Source organism: Pseudorasbora parva, chromosome 11, assembly GCF_024679245.1.
Source record: "Pseudorasbora parva isolate DD20220531a chromosome 11, ASM2467924v1, whole genome shotgun sequence".
Classification (NCBI taxonomy): Eukaryota; Metazoa; Chordata; class Actinopteri; order Cypriniformes; family Gobionidae; genus Pseudorasbora; species Pseudorasbora parva.
Genome location: NC_090182.1, coordinates 13,798,931 through 13,824,820, shown reverse-complemented (window position 1 = coordinate 13,824,820; position 25,890 = coordinate 13,798,931). Strand labels below are relative to the sequence as shown.

Sequence of the window (25,890 nt, the reverse complement as noted above, 5' to 3'; positions counted from 1 at the left end):
AGGCAAGATTTCCCTTTTGCTTTCAATTTTACTTATTTCCCTCTCCACGAGCGTCACACGAGAGCCCAGACAATTTATATGCTGAGTGGAGTTTGAAATTCTTTTTCATCAGGACAAAAATGACAGTTTGCACTCTTCACGCATTCTTGCTCCTGCGTGCGCTGACGGCTGCGGCGAAAAACAGCCTGCTGTCTGTGTGAAAATTAAAGGGAGTAATGTTATTTTTTCCTGTCATCTCCTTCTAGCGTTTCTGCTGTTTTTTTGTTTTTTTCCTACATCACATGTGTTTTAAATATTGATAAAATTAATGCAACAGCTCATGCCATCATCCTGAAGCAAAAGTGTCACAACAGGGCAAATTTACAGTGTTAAAGAGCTGAACACTGTTGGTTATAAATTATAAGGCATCTGATTAATATTCAGGTGCCATCTAGGGAATCTAATCCTATACTATTCATTTTCAGTGCCACTGCATGAGTTCCCATAACTCATGGCAAAAATGAATCAATAAATCATGACTCATGGCAGCTATATGGAGGCCAAATATTGTGCAGCCACTAGGAAGCCTTTCAGGAGGTTATTTGCCACAGACGGATCAAATAGTACCATATGTTCAATGGCGACATGACTGCGGTACCACCCACAACATTTCAAAGGTCTCAAGCTGAAGTCAACAATGATATAACTTGGGTACGACCTGTCACAATAATCATATTATGAGTGTGTCAGCTCCTGCCATGCCCAATTCAAAATTTGCATCAACAGACACAACATGGAAAATAGGATTTTCAGTGCTACTTTGAAATAAAAGGGACAGATCTACACAAATGCAAAGCCCCCTTTCCAGCACGTCCAGAACATATATGGAAAATAAATAGCAAAATTGTGTCATTCTGTAATCTACATTATGATCTACCAACACTGTGGCACATAGCAATTAAACTAAGATCAAGTCGCAGAACAAAACTAGAGACACATTGAAATAATTTGACAATGATATAATTATATTTTATTTTATGTAATAATCATTTCATTCACAATGCTACAGTCTAGCTTTCCCAACATTGTAATTTAACAAAATGAATGAGAAATGGATAAGCACTTTGAGACTGAATAAAGATAAAATTGAACAGGACATAATACATTAAACATTCATTTGTTTTACAATTTGAATTTAATTTTAGTTGAGTGTTACTTTTTGAAAAAAATTGTTCAAAATAGTCAAAACAGTTCATCATGTAGCTACAATTAAATATATCAACCGAAATGTCCAAAACCAAGTACCAATATTCCAATACACCCTGTAAAATGTATTAAATATTGAATCTCATTCATCAAAATTTATCTGAAGTACTATTAAAATGTCTTTGTCTAAAGAAACGACCAAATAAAAAGCTAATTAATCATCGTTAATCATTGCACTATCACAGTTTTGTAAGGATGGTTTAATATGAAGGCCTATACATAGAGACTAGCCAGGACAGAGGTCATTTACATGGGAAAAAAATTGCATGTATTATTCTAAAAGTCTCATAAAGGGAGGTAAAAAATGGCAAAAAGGTGCACTATGTAGGATTTTTGCCGTAAAATATCCATAAACCACCAGGCCAGTTATATATTTATTTCAGTTGAGTTCTTACAATATCCCAAATGTTCCCACCTATTTGTAAATCGTGAGGAGAAAATTACTATTTTAACAAAGGACCCGGGACGTCTGAGGGAGTCGCCTGTCAATTGCGTCAGCCTCGGTTTCTGGTTTTATTCTGCAGAAACGCTTTACTCTTAGCAGTGTGAACAAGTGTCACAGCAGCTACATTTAACACTTAAATGTATCTAATAAGATAAACCGAACTGCGTTACCTCATACTGGCGGCATGAAATTAAATGGCGCTGGTGACAGTCCCGGCATAATAAAAGTCCCGCTGCTCGCGAGCCGTGTGTGTTGCCCAGCAGTCGCTCCAGCGGCCTTGCCCAGCAGTCGCTCCAGCGGCCTTGCTCAACTCCACAACACTCAGTCCTGCTCTGCTTCATACAGTAACGTTAATAATTGCACACTGTAAGCAATTGCTGTAAATTTACAGCCAATTTTCAACACTAAAATGCCGTTTTCTTGTTAAACAGTTTAATACTGTAGTTAGCAATGCATTGTGGGCTGCTTAATTTGGAGGAACAGGAAGGAGGCCCTAAACAGTATGCTAATGTTTTAAATTACAGTACACAACAGTATTTTTTGGAAACTGAGTGTTGACTGTGGAGTTTGGAGTACGTTCAGAAGTTTGATACAACAAATCGAGGCTACTGCTTTTGGACAATTTTCTTTAATAAAACCTAGAAATAATTTGCCATTAACTCCTGGGGAGACTTCAGAAAACATTATTTGGATAGGAGATTTTCCAGAAGAGGACACACAGTTTAGATGACGTGCTGCATATCACCGAGTGTTCTTCATCCACCTCTATCGGGTCTTGCATCTACAAAATAAACGGTAATTGAAATCTTTTTCATTTTGCAAATAATGTTTGATATCAAACTGATGCTCAGGAGCTTATCTTGCTTGGTATTTGAACATTTTATTTAACAGTGAGGCTCAGATTTGAACAGCCAAAACAATATTACTTTTGGGTGTTTTTTTGTTTAATTTTGGTAACATTTGCAGTAGAACTCCCCCAATACCTGTAAAAAAATAAAATTGCTACCCATAAGTTTTTGATTGCCAAATCTATTTGGCAGTTTGACTGTAGGTACTTAGCCTACCTCATTTGCCTGTAGGTTGCTCTCACCTAGTGTTTACTAATTATTGACCTTTTATCATTTTTCTTCTTAAAAATCTTATCATGGTAAGATTAATGTATTTGTTCCCTACAGCTACTTCAGCTGACATTGAGACAATTTAGTCTTCCTGCAAGTCCTAGTCTGATACTGCCTAGCACTGTAATTCATTTAGATTCATTGATAGACACATTGTATATCATTTACACACGGTAATATGTATGCTTTGACTTGAAGTTTCAGGTGCAACTGGGCAAGTCCCAGTTAAAGGTTGGATAATCATCTTTGAGGACCTTGTAATCTTTTAGGACATCACACCAACATTTGCAATGGGACTTGCTGCTGTATTTGCAACTACATTCAACCTTCAGTTTCAAGATGAGGGACCCCGCTCTCTGGAATTCATTTAGAGGTAAAAACTCTTCATTACTTGTCATCATTATATAGATACAATTAAATTAATGTGTTTGTATTTTTTTCCGCATAAAATGGTATTAGTACTGTACATTTCAAGGCACACACATGGTATTTTGCTTGACTATACAGGCTTTATACACTTAATTGTAATAATTAAAAATATATATATATATATATATATATATATATATATATATATATATATATATATATATATATATATATATATATATTATCCAAATAAATGTAATTACTAAACTAAATTAACTATTATAAACTAAATTACTGATCTGCCCACAGTGTTGCTATATGATATTTGAAATGAGCTGATGACATCACTTTTTTTCTCCAGAGTGGCTGTACAGCCGAATCAAATTCTGTTGCATTATTTTCATGTTTAACACTGTGTAACTGCTTTGAAAAAAATCTGCATTGTAAAAAGCGCTGTAGAAATAAAGTTGACTTGACTTTAATATCATTTAATTTGATGTCACTTTTATATGTCATTCAAGTCCACTCTATTTGTGCAATGAAGAAAGACAAAAACAAAACAATTCATTGCATTTAATTGAAAGCATGTTGTTACAACACTCTGATCTTAGACTATTTGGATTTCAGGTGCCTGGTTGGTATAAATCCAGAGAAAGGGACAAAGGCCAAAAGGGGCAAGGTTGTCTCCAAGAAGAACGGTATGATTGTCCAGAAGAAGTCTTTTGAGACACGTCGCCATGCTACTGAAGAATCTCCTTGACTTTTAATGGAACTTTGATATAAATCGGTGAGCTCTTTAATCTCGTTCTCTTTGTTTTGACAGTCTGGCATTACCACATTAAACCACAAGAGAACTGGTATTATTAACTTTTGTAAGCATTCGCTTGGAGTGTATACTGTACATTCGTGATTTTACAGTTTATTTATTATTATGATTGTTTGTTGTTGTTTGACAGTGACAACACTGGAATAATACTGCAGAGAGGAACAACGGCTACCAAAGTGATGGACATCTCTCCTGGATCCATATAAACTAAGATGTAAATACACAAGCTACCTCAAATGACTATTTTAAGAGGTAAAAATACAAGCCTACCTCACAGGACAATTTAAAGAGTAACCTGAAATGAAATAAACCCTAAAATGTTTTAATTGCATATTATTGATGCCTACTGTCAAAATGTTTTACTGTACTTTGTAGGTCTTCAAACTTATGTGTTAAATTAAACTAGGTTTTATTTAACTAGGTTTTTCCCTTCATGTTTGGTAAGGGTTAGGGGCAGTCTCTGAGCAATTTAAGAATTTAAAGGGTTAGTTCACACAAAAATGAAAATTAGCCCATGATTTCCTACCCTCAAGTCATCCTATGTGTATATGACATTATTCTGTCATTATTCTATTTATATAAATAAATGTCCTAGCTCTTCCAAGCTTTATAACGGCAGTGATTGTTGTTCTGTTTTTTTAAGTCCATAAAAGTGCACATATACATCATATAACTGCTCCACACGGCTCTGGCGGGTTAAAAAGGGCCTTCTTAAGTGAATTATTGCTTCTAAAGTGAATTATTGTGTGAGAAAAATATCCATATTTAAAATTTTATAAAGTAAATTATCTAGCTTCAGGCTAATCACCGTTCGTATTCAGCTTATGAAAAAAGTGTAGCGCCTCTCGCAGTACAAAACACTTGCGCTATGTCTGACATTGCACACCAGTTACGCACGTCAGACGTAGCGTAAGCATTTTGAAATGAAAAGAAGAATCTAAAAGAAGAAATGTCATATATACTGACTTGAGGGTTAGTAAATCATGGGCTGGGTGAATTTACTCTTCAAGTTTATTGCCATAGTCTAAAGCAGGTTCTACTAGGCTCTTTTTGCTACTAGAAATCTCTTAGAAATGTCCAACAGGATTTTGTTTTATTGTATTTTTTTCCATTTTTTGTATTCATGCTGACATTGACATTGCTCTTTAGAATAAAGGTATTTGATTTTGAAGTTATTGCTTATTTTCCATAATATTCACAATAATGCATATCTTAACCAATTGCCTATAGCCCTGAGAATACTGAAGTTAATTGCAATTAATATTGATTGCAATGAAGACTAATATTTTAGGAAACTGCTACATTTATTGTGTTTCTAATACAGTAAAAAATAAAAAAACTTATTTTAAAAAATGCAGCATATTTCTGTGATTATTTGAAAATTATAATATATATTTATATATTGAAAATATATTGTTTAGGTTGTTACTTTAATTCTCACAGTTTACTGTATTAGACTGTGAAATCATTTAACAGTGTGACTACAGACATATACAGCATTTCTGGTTTACAGACTACTACTGTAAAGTCATTTTACATATGAATACCGTAAAAATAACGGTATACTGCTGGCGTCTCTGCTGCCAGCTCTTTACTGTAAATTATAGAAATACAGAAATATACCGTTTTTCTAGTTTACAGACTACTACCGTAAAATCATTTTACATATGAATACCGTAAAAATAACGGTATACTGCTGGCGTCTCTGCTGCCAGCTCTTTACTGTAAATTATAGAAATACAGAAATATACCGTTTTTCTAGTTTACAGACTACTACCGTAAAATCATTTTACATATGAATACCGTAAAAATAACGGTATACTGCTGGCGTCTCTGCTGCCAGCTCTTTACTGTTATTTTACAGGGAAATTTTTTACAGTGAACCTGATTTCTGCCCGAGTCCTAGCCCGATTCTTTTCCACCGGCTCTGAGGTGAAAACCACTTGTCCAAAGATTTTGAGCTCAAACTTGCCTTCATCAAGCAATGCCTTTGTTTTGAATAGGCGCCCTCTAGTGCATGGAAAAGTTACATATAGTGTAGCTTTAAAATAAAAGATATTTGAATTTTCGGTTTAAAAAAACACTTGTCTAACATGTCCAGGCGCACTTCTAAAATCTGGTTCAATTCAGCTCCCCATCAGCCACCTGGGGGATAACATTCTGACACCATTCTATGTTTCTCATGTTAAATGTCAGAGTCCATTTTTCTTTCAAGGTGGCCTGTTTGAGATCTTACTGGAAACAAGAGAGCCGAGGAGCCTGCAGCACTAGAAAGTAGCTCTCCTGCAGCTCCAAACTGCCATGTCACCCCATTACAGTTAATACATACTCTGCTGTTTGAAAAGAGGACATTTGGAAAACTGCACACTGCTGTGATAACTGGGGAGATGACAGGTCTTTTTCTCCCTCAGCCTCACCTGCCACTACCTGTCCCCGCCATCTCCACTCAGTCAGCCAAATGTCACGAAACAGAACCTGAAATATCAAACTGGCATCCGATCCATTGCTGAAATGACGGGGCGGAAGGAAGGAGCTTCTGAGATGTTGTCCTCTGAGGTGGAGCGAACATCATGCAGTCCTGCTCTTCTAGACTCGCACCATTCCAGATGACAGCTAACCTTCAGAGACTCAACAGGGACGGATTACAGCTTCATATGTTTGTCACAAGATATCATGCGCTAGTTTGACACTAATCTCACCTGTTTCAATGCTGCCACATCACATCATACTTAGAAAAAAATATTTTTTTACATGCTACCATGGAGTGCCATGACATGCTAATTTTTAGCAAAACAGTCTACAAATGACCATGGTTTTACAATATCACTGCAGAATGCTAATTGAGCTTATTTATTGGCATCGGTGGTTCCATGAAGAACCTTTAACACTTTAAGATGCACGTGGAAATTCAGCTAATCCTTGAGGCAATCGTGGGCAAAATAGAATCTCTAAAATTATTGAGAATATGTTGAGACAAACGTCATAATGATTTGTTTAAAATAATTAATAAAGCTACAGTTTTTCAGTAATATGTGAAAGTATGGAATTTGGGGTAAAAAGCACCCCCTGCTGTTGGGGCAAAAGGCACAATAATTAACATGATGATAAACAGCTGGCTGACTTTTCCATTTGTTGACATGACATGGATAGATTTAGATAGTAAATATTATATATTAAGTTGGGTGTGCACCATACTTATAATGAAACCATCATATTTAAATATAGGATATTAATAATATATAATTTATTGTTACTACTGTTAATCTATATAAAATTATTGTTTGTGTATTTTGTTACATTAACATTTAAAAAAAAATGTTTTTTTTTCATTTTTTTCGCACACAAAGAATGGGACCTTTAAAAGAACCTTGTTTCTTACTGTGAAAAATATTTTAATAATCTGAAGAACATCTGTCCACCATAAAAAACATTTTGTGGAACGGAAAGCTTCCATGGATGTTAATTCACCCAAAAATGAAAATTAGCCCATGATTTACTCACCCTCTAGTCATCCTAGGTGTATATGACTTTCTTCTTTCAGATAAATAAAATCGGAGTTATATATAAAAAAAAATGTCCTGGCTAATCTTAGCTTTATAATGGCAGTGAATTATTGTCTTGTTTATGAAGTGAAAGTGCATCTGTCCATCATATAACTGCCCTACACTGCTCTGTTTAATAAAGGCATTCTGCAGCAAAGTGGCATGTTTGTTTAAGAAAAATATCCAAATGTAAAACTTCATAGACCAAAAAAACTACTTGCAGCGGTTTTCTCTACACATCGATTTACGGTGAAAGAGTAACCCTTGACCCCTGAACTCTTGACACAAGCGTATTGACAAATGCAGATGCGCAGAGGATAGAGCAAAACAAACCACCAGTCATGAATTAGAAATCTAAAACGAGAATTTTTAAAGATATATGTCAGAGGATTTCGATATAAGAGTAGAGGGGCTCAAAGTTTGCGGTGCTTCCATACATCACGTCAGGAGTTACTCTTTGCCATAAGTCAAATTGTGTATGGCTTTCTTCTGGAAGTTAGTTATTTTAGTCTATAAAGTTTTAAATATGGATATTTTTCTTACACAAATGCGCCACTTCCATTCAGAAAGCCTTTATTAACCATTTGGAGTGGTTATATGAAGGATAGATGCACTTTTATGGATTTCATAAAGAGACAATACACTGCTATTATAAAGCTTAGATTAGCCAGGACATTTCAACTATGATTATATGTAATATACACCTAGGATGACATTAGGGTGAGTAAACCATGGGCTAATTTTAATTTTTGGGTGAACTAACCCTTTAAAAAGCAGATGTTTTGGTGCCATCCTTCGTTTTAGAGGTAAATAAAATCAAAGGCGCCCTTTTCCCCAAAGCTCCTTTAGTCTCGTAGTCCCCTACCATGCCATATACCATATCTGCAAAGCTATTCATATCCTATTTTACAATCTTCGCTGCAAACCATTATGTAATACTTCTGAAACAGACTGTTGTGCTAGGAGTTCAACCTCAGAAGCAAATGCATCTACATTTATTCCAGTCAGTGCAAATCCACTCCTAACAAAATATATCTGAGCGCTTCACCGGGAAGGCTGGATTTAATATTCAGAGTGAGCCATGCACCATCCCGAAGGTGTTTAATAAAAATTATTCTGCTTTATACACAGTGTAGTTTAATAAAGTACAATAATTTACTGTTTCTGCAGTTATCAGCACACAGTGCACACATTCTGTGGTACAAGGTCATGTTTTGTGAGTCCAATTGCACAGCTTTCAAATCATCATGGTCAGCGTCAAAACACTGACATGAGTGTGCAGCACGTTCTCTCCTGAAACTGCCACGTTAACCTAAGCCCAACGAGCTGTCAACATGTGGCAGCCAGGCAATCCTATTCAATTTTCTAAGCCTTGTGACTTTAACTTTGAAAAGTTTACTTGCTCTCCAGGGTCACATATAACAAGGCTCGTCTCCGACCTAATATGAAATAACAAGATGGCAACGAATCAATGTGGTGTTAAAAATCATTAATAATAATCATAGGGTCTATTGGCATTTGTAAGATTGTGCAAATCCCAAGTGTGTTATTTCGACGACTAGAATCATTTTAAATTCATGGTGTAGATGGATTTATCATAACCCTAAATGACAAGATCTGCAAGAATATGATATGAACGTTCTGGAAAAGTCTGGACACAAATTCCCTTGAGCCATGGCAACAATACGAAGACATGATTAAACCAAAAGTTTTATTTTATTTACTCTTGCAAAATATTTGAATAAATGTAAGAAAATATAAATATATTAATATTTTTAAAGAATATAGTTTTTTTTTTTTTAAATAATTCTGCAAAAATGTCAACAATTCTGTGTTTTTCTGTCAATATGGGGTGCTATATGTACATTAATAAGAGAAAAAAAGAACTTAAATGATTTAAGCAAATGGCTGCAATATAACAGATTGAAAAATGTAAGGGGCTCATATATATATATATATATATATATATATATATATATATATATATATATATATATATATATATATATATATATATATATATATATATATATATATATATATATATATATATATATATATATATATATATATATATATATATATATTCTCTATAGACTAAATGGTTTTTATAGCGTACAAAATATACATTATATCCCCCTACACTGCCCCTGCCCCTAAACCTACCCATCACAGGAAACATCCTGCATTTTTACATTTTACAAAAAAACATGTTTATGAATCTATTTACATTGTGGCATGTCCCCACAATGTAGGTGATCTTACGTTTTATTATCCTTATGAGGACATTTGGTCCCCACAATGTAATATAAACAAGGACACACACACACACACACACACACACACACATAGTTTTCTTTGTAGAACAGAGGAAAATAGAGGAAACCCTTTGGCTATTTGTTAATCAACCTCTTTATCTCACACCTAACACGAGTGTCCAGAGCAAATCCCAGTGAATGGTAATCAAGCTTATTTTGCCATTGTTGAGATGCCTTTTTCCCTCCAGTTGTTTACTAATGAATTCCTAAAGTGCTGCAGCAAAGTTGATTAGAATGGATTAGCTGACCTCTCCTCATCTCCATTTGCATTCGGAGAGGAAAGACCAAGCGCTCACCCGGCCATACCGGCAGCCAACCTTAAAATATCTCAATCTCCCTAATGGGACTGCCACAGATCCGATGGAACTTTCCTTGGCTGGTCCTTCATGCCTCATCCGGTCCGGTAGCGCGCACAGGTTTAAGAGCACGGAAGCAAAAGAGCCACGTCTGGAAGGACTGAACCAAGAGCTGTGGGACTTCTTCAGAACATGACCCCTTGGGCGCATTCTCCAATCATTTTGGTCAGCTAATTAAGGAGTAATGTTCCAGCTGATTAGTTCCCATTGTGTAATTACCATGCAGTCTGTTGTGGGATGTTTCCGTATGACTGCCAGCCGCTCGTGACTCATCGTAAAGAGAGGGAGGAGGAAGTACTAACACCTGCATTTCGTTGTTCTGTTATACCAGTGTCGATGAAACTACTTTAAAGGTGCCATTTGTAAAAATTGAGCTAAAAATATCCAAAAAATGACCTACACGCATCAAAAGAATGAGAAGAAATAAGGGCGATGATGTCATTAAAAAAATGTCAAGTTATAGTGCTGCAGAGATATCAACCTTAATTAGCAGTAGCATTACTAGCCCCGGCCCGTCAGGTATCGTAATACCAGTTTCGGCCATGGAAGGCGGTATGCGGGCAACATAACCACCAGCCAACCTGGCGTACTTGAACCTGATGTCAATCCTGTGGAATTTGAATTGTGTAATATCTTTGGCACTACTGTCACTAAATTAAATAAGTAATGTTTTCAAAGATGTTCCTTGAATGCTGCATTTCCTAAAAAGCAATAGGGATGCGCCAATATTAACATTTTGGCTGATACCAATAACCAATAATTCTCTAGATTTGAAAGCTGAAAACTATATATATATATATAGAGATCAGGGCTCGACATTAACGCTTATCCGCTTGTCTGGGACAAGTGGATTTTTTCAAGGGACAAGTGAAAAATAATTTTACTTGCCCAACGGACAAGAGCCTGATTAAAACAAAAAATAACTAGCGAATCACCAAAATGCAAGAATGATTGTGCATTAGTTTAGTGTAAGTGGCGATCGATAGTGGTGGATAATAATATATAATGAACTGACGATAACAAGGTCGCGCTGTTGACACTCGTGCAGCCTCTCGAGGAGAAATCACAACACTAGAGCGCTTAAGCTGTTTCCTGAATATCATCATGACTGAAAATGACACAGCTTTCATATGACAGTTTCATAAACAATTAATTAACTTTCACGTACATCTATATTCATTTAAAGTCACTTACATTTTAGATGCTATATTGAGTGCTTTTGTTCGATTTCAGCAGTGAAAATCGTTCACACACAGCAGAACCGTAACGCATCTCACAGCAACAAGTGTGTTACTGAACGATTCAGTGTTTGAATGAAACGTTTAAATGAACGACTCAGTGACTCACTCGTTAAGACGGCCACCTGCTGCCTCCTACTGGAGGTTTAGTTTCATCTTTAAACATACTTTCCAACATGTCTTATTTGTCTATTCAAAACTGCAAATCTCAAAACATTATTTAATGCAGTTGTAATTTTTCAGTGTAAATTATTTAATTTTATTGTTAACAGACACTTATAGTGTCTTAATTTCGAATTGGAAAATACAGCCCACTACTTCATTTCAGTTCTGGGAAGAGAGTGCACGGATGGCCGAAGCCCTTGGCCCCTTAAATGTATCTGATATGATAAAAATAGCTGTTTTTACCTGACCGAAAAAGCGGAAGTGCGGGCGCCCGGCGACTGTGTTCCGTCCCGTCATAATAAAAGTCCCGGTACTCGCGAGCCGTTTAGAATAGGCGCCCTCCAGTGGACGAAAAGTTGCATAGTGCAGCTTTAAACATTAGCTCGCTAAACCACAGACAGTACTTCTACTTCTAAAGCTAAAGGTTACCCAGAAGTGAAAATAATGTTTAATTTTCTCCAAAATGGTGGAACAGAAGCAAATATCATAAATGGACTGCATTTACATAGTGCTTTCAACAGAACCATGGCCAAAACGCTTTACATATTACCTCGCATTCACCCATTTATTCACTCATTCATACACCGACGGCGGTTTCAGTCATGTAAGGCGTCATCCAGCTCGTCGAGAGCAGCTGGGGTTAGGCCTCTTGCTCAGGGACACCTCGACACCTGGTCCGGAGGAACCGGGGATTGAAAAACTCTTGTAGCCAACCTACATGAACAACTGTCGCCGAAAAAAGTGCTCCAATCCAACTTGTGGACTATAATAAAGTATACTTTATTATTATGAGTCTTCTGAAACTATACAGCTTGTATAAGGAGCAGATCGAAATGTACTCACTGAAAACCAGGCATCCTCTTGAGAGTTTATAAGAAAAGTAGCCATTTCTTCCTTAGTGCTCCACGGTCAAAGAGGTTTGGAACAACAAGAAGGTGAAATGATGACTTCGTCCAAACATGTATTTCTATTTTTCCAGAATTATTTTATTTAAACACTGATGGGGAATAACTAATTGTACAAACTAATGTTTGTAATATCAATATACTGTGTAAACAGCTTTATTGCGGGACAATCTACATTCTTATATGTGGTGTTGGATCAATTTAAGCCAACATGAACCAATTGAAAAATATACATATTTATATAAAAAAATAATGCTTTACTGACTAAATTATCAGCTCTTCTTTGTCATGGCAACATGTTAAATAAAAAAAAATGTAAGAAAACAAAATTAATCCAACACTGATAGGGACAAATCTTCTGAAGGAAGAAAATTACATTCTCCTGACCAGAAGAACCGAGGGCCACAAGTCAGCAAAACTGCTCCCTCTAAAGGAAAATCAAGGCAATTCTTCACTAATACATTATGGAGTTGGAGCACAAAAATGTCTGAAACACAGTTTAATCACAGAAGGCTATTCAGGGGACCACTTTTCCACAATACTTTCCATTTATCAGATGGAAACCGATTGTTGCAGAGAAAAGACTAGAAAATTGCTTTTTTTTCGCCTCGCACCCAATGCGGTCCATTCAATTGTCCAAATGGTGCTTTAATAGAGGTACTTGTAGCGTAATAACAGAATAATCAACGTACTTCACATTCAATATCATACAATGATTTTACAGTCGGATTCCGCATCCTCAATCTCTTCAGTCAGGCCAGTTTATCTTTACAATAACACTTAGTATTTATAAACTCTGTAAGCCATGCACAACTAATAACCCATTTCCTCTGATGTTTGTCACGCACCGATGGCTCAGTTATATTGGAACTGGCTTGAGAATTGGTGGCGGTGGAATCGGACATATGAGCCTCAGCTGTTTGGCTCCCATTTGTTGGATTTGAGGTGGCTAGGATGATGATAGAAAATGAAATAATGCAAAAATCCATCTTCCCCCCGCATCGTTGAACAAGCAAACTGAATTTTGCTTAATCTACAAAGGGCTCACAGTCAAAAGCATGCTATTTTCGGAGAGCAGGGAAAGAAATCTTACCTGACAGTCTACAAAACTGACGCTACAAACAGATTGCCACCCGTATCAAAAATGAGTTTCCTGGTGTGATTAAGGAAATAGCAAGCCTGCTTTCATAGCGAGGAATTTGCTTACCCTTGTGTTTCATTTTAAAACCTGCATTCAAAGTGCAATGTGTTTTTCGAGCACCCCTGCGGGAGAGCATTTGTGTAATGATGACGCTTTCGTGAGATGCAACAAGCGGCAGCCAATCTGTGTCTGGAGCCAATTAACACTTGAATCAAACCGGGGTGGCTTCATTTGCAGTTTTAGAATAACTGACAAACATGTTTAAACAAGCGTCGAATCAACTACAAAGGTGCCACAGGCCAGAATTCACAAGCAAAACAAACCGAATGAACAACAAGCTTTCCCCCCACCGTTACTCTTCCTGTTTGTTCCAGGTTCCAACATCATAATGTAGATGATCTAATGGAGGCCTCTTTAAAGAAGCAGTAGGAAGCGTCACAGATTGCTTTGATTGCGAGAAAACTCGACTCGAAGCACTGAAGCAATATGAGGCACTGCAGAAACACATAATGCTATGCCATTTCTTCCCAGCTGGTGGGCAATCTGGGCAAATCTCTCACCATGAATCGGGAATGACACGAAGATGGCTGCATACCGCAGCAGTGTTTTGTCAAAACATGACCTGTCTTCACAGAAGCAGAATTCATTTGTTGAAGTGCTTGGAAAACAACACAGAGATATGATATATAAGAAAAGATCATTTCACCTCTAGTGACTTCTCTGTATTTTTAGATCTTACTTGTACTAATTGTCAAATAAATGATATAACCAATCATTATAGTGGACTAAAACTGTGAAACACATAATTAAATAATAATTATTTACTTTAAAGTAAAGTGAATTTACTTTTAAAATAAAAGATAATTAACCTTGCCAAAGCAACATTTTTCATTTTCATTTTAGTTTAATTTGATATATTTAAAATAACTATAACTGAAATAAAAATAAATAAAAACTATACAGATATATAAAAAACAAAAACAGCCAATAAAAACACACAACAAAATACTAAACCTAAAACATTTGAAAGAAAATGGAAAATACAAAACAAAAAACAAAAATTCTCTCTTTCTCCTCCTATTATACACAAACACAATATTGCCAAAAGTTTTAGGACGCCCGCCTATACATGCACGTGAACTTTAATGGCATCCCGTTCTTAACCCCTTAAAGGGATAATTCACCCTAAAATGAAATTAAAGCCATCTTTTACTCACCGTGCTGTTGATTCAATGCCCTATGTCCTTATATCCCTTTTGGACCTCAAAATTAGTCATTTTAAAACTAGTCATGCACGCGCTCCTTCCCATTATGGCAGTGGATTTGAAGTAAAGTTTGACGTAATGATACAGTGAGACGCGGGCCATATATGGAAAGTGTCCAGGAGGCACACTATAAGGTTTTGCGAGAAATAAACTATTATTCAGTCAAAACAATAAGCTCAGCCATAACTCTGTGTGCGTTCCTGTAATGACTAGTATAAACCGTCAAGCATGTGCGGCGCTCATGCTCACGCACTGTTGTTTCTACGATCAGAGCATGTTTCTTAAAGTGACAAGCCTAAACGCCAAGTTAATACATTATGCAACTGTTATTTCTGTACTCCGCTCGTGTGTGTCTGTGGTGTTTTTTTTTTTTGTTACACTTCAACGAGGAATATCATTAGATCTAAAAGACGGATTAAAGTAACTTTGGGCTCTTTGTAATCATGAAAAACGCCAGGTGAATGCCGCATCAGTAATTATTTATATATGGGTCTTGTAGGACTTAACCTACAAAAAATTCCTCCTAGTTTAATCAAAGCCCAAAACAATTACACTTGTTGCGTTCTACCTTTCAGATCATATATGACAGGTGACTATCTGAGCTGTATGATGTGATTGACGCATTGCAGTACATAATATTATTTTTGACAATTTTTATGCCCGCCAGAAGTACACTCTGTTTTAGAGTAATAACTCAGCGCTCTTTAAGAGTTGATCAAAATGGATATATTCATTGAAAATAGGTATATGCACCAAGATTCTAAGCTTTAAAATGATATTTTGTGTTATTATTCAATATAAACAGTGCCTTGCGAAAGTATTCCGCCCCCTTGAACTTTGCGACCTTTTGCCACATTTCAGGCTTCAAACATAAAGATATAAAACTGTAATTTTTTGTGAAGAATCAACAACAAGTGGAACGAAATGTATTGGATATTTCCAACTTTTTTAACTAATCAAAAACTGAAAAATTGGGCATGCAAAATTATTCGGCCCCCTTAAGTTAATACTTTGTAGCGCCACCTTTTGCTGCGATTACAGCTGTAAGTCTCTTGGGGTATGTCTCTATCAGTTTTGCACATCGAGAGACTGAAATTTTTGCCCATTCCTTTTTGCTGAACAGCTTGAGTTCAGTGAGGTTGGATGGAGAGCGTTTGTGAACAGCAGTTTTCAGTTCTTTCCACAGATTCTCGATTGGATTCAGGTCTGGACTTTGACTTGGCCGTTCTAACACCTGGATATGTTTATTTTTGAACCATTCCATTGTAGATTTTGCTTTATGTTTTGGATCATTGTCTTGTTGGAAAACAATTCTCCGTCCCAGTCTCAGGTCTTTTGCAGACTCCATCAGGTTTTCTTCCAGAATGGTCCTGTATTTGGCTCCATCCATCTTCCCATCAATTTTAACCATCTTCCCTGTCCCTGCTGAAGAAAAGCAGGCCCAAACCATGATGCTGCCACCACCATGTTTGACAGTGGGGATGGTGTGTTCAGGGTGATGAGCTGTGTTGCTTTTACGCCAAACATGTTTTGCATTGTTGCCAAAAAGTTAAATTTTGGTTTCATCTGACCAGAGCACCTTCTTCCACATGTTTGGTGTGTCTCCCAGGTGGCTTGTGGCAAACTTTAAACAACACTTTTTATGGATATTTTTAAGAAATGGCTTTTTTCTTGCCACTCTTCCATAAAGGCCAGATTTGTGCAATATACGACTGATTGTTGTCCGATGGACAGAGTCTCCCACCTCAGCTGTAGATCTCTGCAGTTCATCCAGAGTGATCATGGGCCTCCTGGCCGCATCTCTGATCAGTCTTCTCCTTGTATGAGCTGAAAGTTTAGAGGGACGGCCAGGTCTTGGTAGATTTGCAGTGGTCTGATACTCCTTCCATTTCAATATTATCGCTTGCACAGTGCTCCTTGGGATGTTTAAAATCTTGGGAAATCTTTTTGTATCCAAATCCGGCTTTAAACTTCTCCACAACAGTATCTCGGACCTGCCTGGTGTGTTCCTTGTTCTTCATGATGCTCTCTGCGCTTTAAACGGACCTCTGAGACCATCACAGTGCAGGTGCATTTATACGGAGACTTGATTACACACAGGTGGATTCTATTTATCATCATTAGTCATTTAGGTCAACACTGGATCATTCAGAGATCCTCACTGAACTTCTGGAGAGAGTTTGCTGCACTGAAAGTAAAGGGGCTGAAAAATTTTGCACGCCCAATTTTTCAGTTTTGTATTTGTTAAAAAAAATTGAAATATCCAATAAATTTCATTCCACTTCATGATTGTGTCCCACTTGTTGTTGATTCTTCACAAAAAATTACAGTTTATGTTTGAAGCCTGAAATGTGGCAAAAGGTCGCAAAGTTCAAGGGGGCCGAATACTTTCGCAAGGCACTGTATATTATGTAATAAACATAATATTGTAATACTATAATATGTCTTTAATCAGCATTCTCTCAGCATTCGATTGTCCAAACGTAATAAAAAAATAATATTTTCTTAAAATATAAAAAGTGTTCTAACAAATGATACCTACTATTTGACCCAGTCTATAAATTTGTGAATGTTACTCAGCAACACACAAGTTTTATAAATGTCAAGGATTGAACAAAAAGGCTACCTTTGATCCCAATGGTGTAACTTTTTAGTTCTTTACTTTAGTACCCATTTTCTGTTATTGCATTTAGGGGTTGCTCAGTAATTTGTTTTTTGTTTTTTAATTTGTCTTTCGCAGAAGGTTGTACCGCGGGTGGTACACTTCGGAGTGTGTTCATGGGAATTTTTGACCCATTCTTCTAGAAGCGCATTTATGAGGTCAGGCACTGATGTTGGACGAGAAGGCCTGGCCCGCAGCACGAAGAGTATTTTAATAATCTAAATAATTGTCTTTCACCTAAAAAACTGTTCTTTATGACTGCAAACAAAAACAGTGGTTCCCTTAAATTAAGTATAATCACCTTATAAATAATTTAAATTTGATTACATTACATTGAAGAAAAAATTGGTAAATCTTGTATAACTTCAAAAAAAAGAGTTGAGAATTGCTTAACTTATTTTTATGAGTTAATGTAATATAAAAACATATGTTTTCATAACTTTTTACAGTGACCGATGCCAATAAATCCTCCCAGTAACACAAAAATAACACTGTAGTCAAAGTCAATAAAAATTCTATGCTTCTGTGCTCACATTTTCACACGACCATCTCAACTGAGAATCTACAAACAATCATAGAATTTAAATGTTTTATTCAAGGGTCAGAGGGCCTGAAAGTGTGTGCTGAGTGATATCTTGATTGTATTATGTAGATGAGCGATGCTCATCTCAAGCTTTTCTTTTCCCGGGAGTGGACCGGGTTTAATCCCAGCCTCTCTTCTGTTTTGTCGGAAATGTCAGCCAGTAAACAGGAAGCATTTGCGGGCCCTGACAGGATCAACAATGCAAACACCCCCTCAGATGTGCGCAGGGTGCTAAGTCAAGTCATTCCCTACGTTGGGGAGAAATTATGCACCGACATGACCGCAGTCTCATGGCCCTGTCCGTCTTGAGCAATGAATGAGATTATTCATTCACAGTTTACAAACCCTTGTCATTGTTCAGGGCTGCTGTAAACATTCGAAAAGAAGCAACCTAGCCTAGCCTAGCAGGCTAGCACTCCCGCGAGCCTGCGAAGCCTCGACTTTAACACTGTGGCAGATGTCAATATGAGTCAACGTGAGACTCGCAGACAGATCTCTCTCACACCACCTACACATTCAAGCTGACATGCGGGGGAAATGTTCCAAAAAAACAGAGCCGAGGAGCTGGTGTCAAAATATATTCGACGGGGACGTGAAATGCCAAGAGAGATGGTCAGCGCGACCCATGTCGTGTTGCTGTGGAAATACTGCAGGGTTTCATATTGATAACCGTCCTAAGAAGGAGCCATGCAACTGGGTGGCTTGGCTGAGGATAAAGGCAGCAAGGAACAGACAGGTGGACGGCTTAGTTTGATATCTCGTTACTCTCATTTTATCTCAGTACGCCGCCAAAGAGCGGCATCGTATGAAAGCCCCAGGGGAGCAAAACACAAACATCTTTCTTCTTCCTTACTCTCTTTCTCTCTCTCTTTCTCTCTCTACTGCCTGTTATTTATATATTTATTTCTGTGCATCTCAAAGACTTTTCGGATTCATTAATTTTTAGTTTAAGTAGCTCAGCCTGGCTGAAAACCCTCCTGTGGAGCAAGGCAAGGTAATATCAAGGTTTCTATCTGCAAAAAAGTCAAAAGGCCTGTTGTGTTTTTGTCTATACAAAAAAAGGCAGTGTTATAAAAATAAAAATAAATTATTCAAATTGCAATCAGAAATGTAAGGCAAATCAAACCACCTATTTGCTTTAATAAATGCTCCTGATGGATCAGCGCATGCTTTTCCACAGAGAAAATCACATGTCCAATTTGCATACAGTAGGCTATTGCTTTTGAGGAAGTAGTTTCTTAGGTGTAAATAAACTACACTTCTATTTAAAAGATTGGAGTCTGTAAGATAAAATACAGTAATACTTTGAACTATTACAACTTAAATTACCTTTTTTTCTTTTTGAATACGTTTTAAATTGTAATTTATTCCTTTGATGAATTTTCAGCATCATTACTCCCGTCTTCAGTCAACCTTCAGTAATCATTTTAATATGATGATCTGATGTTCAATAATCTTTTTTCAACCAGCACAAGGTTTCTTCTTCTTTTTTTTCAAGATTCTTTCATAAATGCTAGGTTCAAAAGAACAGCATTTATTTGAAATATAAATCGTTTGTAACATTATAAAGATCTTTACTCTCAATTTTGATACATTTAATGTATCCCTGCTGAATAAAAGTTTTTTTTTTTTTAATTATTCTTTCTGACCCCAAACTTAATCTAAAGTGTACTAAGTATGCTTATGCATGTAATATGAATACAATTTACAAGGGCCATATGCTATGCTGGCACTGTGACGCTGCGTCTAACGGATACACACTACAGAATCTCAGCAGAAGCGGTCAGTTTACTCTTTCATGAATACTGCGTATACGGATACACTAGACATTTAATATAGTGCTGCTTTCGGCATACAAAATACTAGAAACATTCACATTCAGATGCTTGATTTTTCTGTGTAATCTTTCATCAAAATGTGATAAGTTACTTCACCTCTGAAACAACTTTACTTTCACCAATACTTTTTTTCATTTAACAAACAAATCAACTCCTGATGAATAATAATACTGTTTTTCAACATGACCATTCTATCAATTTTTTTTCTTTTCTTTTTTAAACACAGAATCAGAAAACATTGTGTAAGTAAAATTGCAGTTTAATTAAAGCTGACCTGAAAGCTTTAACAGTGTCATATGATAAATTTGCAACCACCATTCAGGCTACAAATACAGCTGTCATTTCCCTTCGGACAACTAGAAACATAACAGACGTCATGCCCAGGTTTGACAGAGTGGCTGGTTATGCATTATTACTGAGAGAAGCTCAGCCTGCTCCCTTCAACCCATGGCGATCAGATAGACCTGTAGCATCCACAAAAGAATGAAGAGCCGGCAAGTGTCTCAAAATAAGAACTCCAGCTGTCATTTCAAAATCATGGAGACAAAGTCACCTTGCATTCCCCTCTGGACAGGTGACATGCAGTGAGTGGGTCGCAGGGCAGAGGGTGGTTTTGATTTGAGGAGAGTGAACAGAGGTGACAGGCCTGGAGCTCAGAGCCCAGGGGAACGCGCGCCACAATCCCACACCTGCAGCACACGGCATGCTGCTTCAGCAACATTTCCTTTTTCTTCCTTTCTTTCTTTCTTTCTTCCTCCCGTCTCTCTCTCTCTCTCTCTCTCTCTCTCTCTCTCTCTCTCTCTCTCTCTCTCTCTCTCTCTCTCTCTCTCTCTCTCTCCTCTCCTCTCCTCTCTCCCCTCTCCCCTCTCTCCTCTCCCCTCTCATCGTCTCACCCTGGACCCTGAAGGCAGAAGCATAAAAAATGTATATGGGCAGTGTCTCACGTTGCATTTTACAGTAACGGTGTAAGGGTATATAGATTTCATAGTTTGCTTCATCAATACTGAGAACAAAGCAACAAATACAGTGCGTTTTCCTGTTGGCAATGTGGTTGCTATGCATCCGACTCTCTAAAACTGATCTGTCACCACAAAATTACTCCTCTATATGCAACATCACACCAACACAACAGGTGGTTGGTGGAGAGGGGTTGAAAAATCTAATGATTCGACGATATCATCCAAAAAGGAAAGGAGCAAGATTTTGAGAAGATCACAAAGACAAAGAATCATTCGCAATGCAACCTGGAATGTATTAAAAAGGAAAGTAGCGTTCATTTTGATTCAACTTGGACTTTTAAGTACATACTCCCTCATGCCCATGCTCTCTGTGTAAAGTTCAGATTCCTCTTTCTTTGTCTTTTCTTTGGTCATTTATGAAGTGAGGTGATGATGCGAAGGAGCAGAGAGCATCATGGGAGGCTGACACTCCCCCCCAGCTCAGCATCCATCTCGGCTCAGGAGGTTGTAGCTCCTCTGACAGCTTTGTCAATGGAAATTACTCCAATCTGTCTGGAGTGGTTGCGCACGGCACCAGCTTTACCTCTCTCCTCAGGCTTTAGTGTGGCTAAGCTCAAAATAACTGCCCCCAGGGGTTAACCCCCCCAAAACAAAACAGTCAGGTTTCTGAGATCATTTTATTTCAAATTTCAAGAGAAGAGAAAAAAAGCTGCACACAGAGCTCTAGCGGACAAATTTGTGGTAGTGTGGGTTTTTTGGTAGTATAAATTCACTATTTTATATGGTATTTATTTCTAGAAGAAAAGGACAAATAAGATAACTGACTATCTCTTATTTTGTGTTACCTTTTTGTCCGTTTAAATTTGTTGTCAAACTTATCCAAAAATCAGTTTTGGATTTAATGGTGTTTTGGTGGATTTAAAGGCTAACACTTTTGTTTAGAGTCCAATTCTCACTATTAACTAGTTGCTTATTAGCACATTACTAGAATATTGGCTGCTTATTAGTAACTACTACTAGTGATATGAAACTATTAGGAACTATTAGTCAATCCGCTTGTTAAGTCGTGACGTAAGGAATGCCGTTTCTGGGGCCAAGTCTCAAATCGTTTCACTTGAGAATGCCATCGAAGCCCGTTTACGAGCGCTATTTTTTCATATCAAACATTTAAAAAAGTTAAACATTTTAGATACTTACGTCTACACAACAGTCTCTATGGTCACAGCGTTACAGACATTAATATTTTAACGATTTATAAAAGATGAATCACTGTCTGGCCATCTGGAATTTTGGTATGGAAAAAAAGGTTATGATTATAACTTTTTTGTAGTATTACACCACATTTTGTGTGTATATTAGCACCGTTTGTAATTTTTCGTTTTTCTTGTGGTGTATAGAACGTTCGGACCTGGAAGCGCTGCCGCGTGACATCAGCCTTAACAACCGGATAATTAGTTAAAGTAGACTGCACTGTAAAAAGTAACAACGAAAAATGTACTGGTTAATTTTCTGCCAGTACATTATCCAATAATTTTATGGAAAAGCCAATTAACCCTTAAAACTAGTGCAATGTGTAATTCAAAATACAGGTAAAACCCCTGTCAAAAACCAATTCGGAAAAATCAGTTTATACAGTACATTGTGCCCTATTTTTACAGACTTTTTTTTACAGTGTGGGTAAACCCAGCCTGATCTGCCAGCGATTTGATTTCACCTGCCAACTCTGTCTGGAAACCCGTACATTCATTTCTACTGCTTCTGTTACACTTTTGCGGGAACTAATCACAGACTGGCTTATCGACCTGGCACGCTATGGGCGGGTTTAACACGATGACAAATAGAGAATTGATGGGCGTTGCCTGTTGATCACGCCTCCTGTGGTCTGATTGGTTGAAGGACTCTCCAATTGTGTACAGAGTCATTCAAATAATGCCAGTTGATCATGCCCCTTTTGTAGTGGAAAATACAGAGCAGACTCCCCAGACCAATGTTCAATTTTAAATTGAGCTTGGTCTGGTGATAGCCAGACAATAGTTAAAGGTCAACGTCCTCGAGCTTTTGATATATATAAAAGGTCATCGTAATATGACAACATCCTCCATCCAAGTTTCGGAGCTGCAAACTTCCTTGTTAGTCAAATAAATTATGCAGTTTCAGTTATATCCACTGATCGGGCAGGCCAAGTAATAAAAAAATAACATTACAGTTAGTTACAGATTTATGAGAGATAAATGATTGTGTTTTATTTGATAAACACATTTTGCGAGCCTTGTGGGCGAATAATTCCGTTTGCCGTTTTCCAACGTTGGAAGTTTTCAAAATAATTCTCCACATGTACTGGCGGGGCAGCCGAAGCACTTTATAATATGCAAAACTGGTATCCGATCATAGCAGTGGGCATTTACTTCTAAGTCCAAGCGTTCCAAGATCTAGGCTCAAAACCAGGGTAGAAAATAGCCTATTACATATTCATTATGTTATTGATTGTAAAAACCATGCAAACATCATAAGTTTTCCTCAGACAACAGTATAAAAATCATGACCCCTTGAAAAAGAACTGGACCCTTATCTAAAGTGTGACCAAATCAGTATACCATGGAGATTATGAGCTTAGAAGCATTCCTGACTGTCACCACACTCCACACACACAACCGTAAATCAGCGTTGGGGAATACCTACATTTCAGTACCATAACAGTGGCCGTTTACAAAAGGTACTCTAGTAAAACAAGCTATGTTCTCCAACATGTAGAGGAGTAACATGACAAAACACTAAATTGTAGCTTTGAATATTAGAGTGCATTGCTTGAGTCAATGTGTCTGACTGGTCAGGATGAAGAAAATCAATAATTTGAAAGCCTCAGAGCAAATCATCCTATGAATGGCTTACTTATAGTCATCTCCACAGCGGCGATAAGAGAACGTATTTAACAACAAACAAAAAAATCATACTTCAGCTTTAAATTATATGTGCTTTACTTGTAGCTTGGCAAACGCCAGTTTTAAAGCAGTTTCCGGAACACAGCATTCAACCAGCGTAAACACTTCTGTATTCATTAGTCTAACAGAGAGGGAAACCCCACTCAATTTGATGTGTGGGTTCAGATGCTTATTGTCTCTAGCTGTGTACAGTGAGGCCTGATGTAGACTAACAGCATCTGTTTCAGAGCTGGTGTTATTACTGTTGGGGGAGGGGTGGGGGGGTTGGCAGTGGGAAACATCTCCAAAGCATCTTTGCCAAATGCTGTAACTCGGGGAAACTATTATTGGCCAACACATCAAACAGCTTGCGTGAATGCTGGCCCCCTGCCACTGTGAGGGGGAGCAGAGGAACCAATTATTTAGCAAAACAGCCATAAAGAGGGCTCTGTTTTAATGATGTGACACCAGCAACGCACACAGGTTTTAAAGGGGAGGGATGAGGGTGTTGTGGGTGGCGATAACAAAAAAAAACAAACAGAGGAAACAAACAATCAGAAAGTTGTGCTTTCATTAATGCACTCACTGACCGCCTAATACATTTGCAAAAGTACAGTAAGGTACATCAATACTTTACACAAAACAATTCAGACTACCTAAGCTATATATCCTAGCAACTACACAACGGAAAGGCCACAACACAGCGAAATCAAGGCACAACAAAATGAAAAAGGCACCCCACAAATATAAAACACAACACAACTAAATTAACCAACACAACAAAAATGCCACAATATAATGGAAATGCTCCCCACCACTAGGGGGCACTTGGAGCGCAGAAAAGGTAGTTTCCCTTGCCCTGTTCTATGAATTCGGCAGTCTCACAAATATTAAAGGAGCTGTATGTAAGAAATGTATTTCAATTGATCATAAAAGGGCCCTGATATGTCTCGACATTAAGAAATCATGTTAATTTCAAATAACTGACAACAGTAGTCCAGCCAGGATATTGTCATTTAAAAGTTGTTGTTGCAGCGCTCAACTGATGTTGACATGTTGTGTTTTGGTCTAAAGCTCCGCCCTCCGCCCTTCTCCCTCCACCTATCTACCAATCACAAAGTCAGTAGTGTTTCCTCGTCCGGGTTGCCAGATCTGCTCTAATTACCACAGCAGCAGCTACAAACATTCCTGCAGCCTATCTGGCAACCTCGGTTCGGGGGAGGGGGAGAGGGGATACACCGCTCTACAGTCATTTGAAAGTGATTGCAGTACCAGTTTTGGCCACAATCTTAGACACTTCCTTTAATACTACGATCAGTTTAAGTGTATTCAACCATTATATATTAAAATGAAATATTAATAAAATTGCATTATAGCTGCATATTTATACTCAAGAATGCTTTGACCCACTACCACTGTGCATGATGCCTAAGGGAACATCTGTTAAATCCACTAAGTGTTTGAAACATATAATTTGTATTAATTCAGATCACTTTTAACATTTAAAAAAGACATGTTCAAATTCCAAAGTTGTGTTGTGGCTCAATTTCGTTGTGTTGTGAATGCATTTTTGCTTTTTAAATTGTGTTGTGATATGTTGTGCACTACTAGGCCACCATACTTAACCTGCAGAAAGAGTCCCTGAATTGATCAGTGACAGTGAATTTTTCTGAAAGTATTTCTGTGCCAAATATGTAAATGCCCAGCACATTATACTCACATGCTGCAGTCTGTAGCAGAAAAGCAGAGGCTGACAAACATGAAAACGGCAGAAATATTTGGGTGCTATCAAGATGTAAATGACAAGGTATTGTACCTTTGTGAATATGAATCTTCATATTTACTTTACTTATTTAGAGCAAGAACATAATGCAAATGTTTAAAATGCATGTACATACTTTAGCTGGAATCTTGCCCTTTTTGGCCTGTTATTAATGCTATTCCCCTAAACTAAAACAAGTTAACACATTCCTCTCTCGCCTCATTGCGTGCACTTA

At 37.4% G+C, this 25,890-nt stretch overlaps 2 long non-coding RNA genes across 3 annotated transcripts in view; one reads left to right on the top strand and one right to left on the bottom strand.

The window, feature by feature from the left end:
* Positions 1–25,890, bottom strand: part of LOC137092742 (uncharacterized) — a 211,755-nt gene that overhangs the window by 96,379 nt on the left and 89,486 nt on the right. The gene's annotated exons all lie outside the window — the stretch shown is intronic.
* On the top strand, positions 3,051–5,114 carry LOC137092222 (uncharacterized). The gene is made up of 3 exons (XR_010908185.1): positions 3,051–3,181; positions 3,805–3,964; positions 4,134–5,114. It is a non-coding gene; the product is annotated as an uncharacterized lncRNA (long non-coding RNA).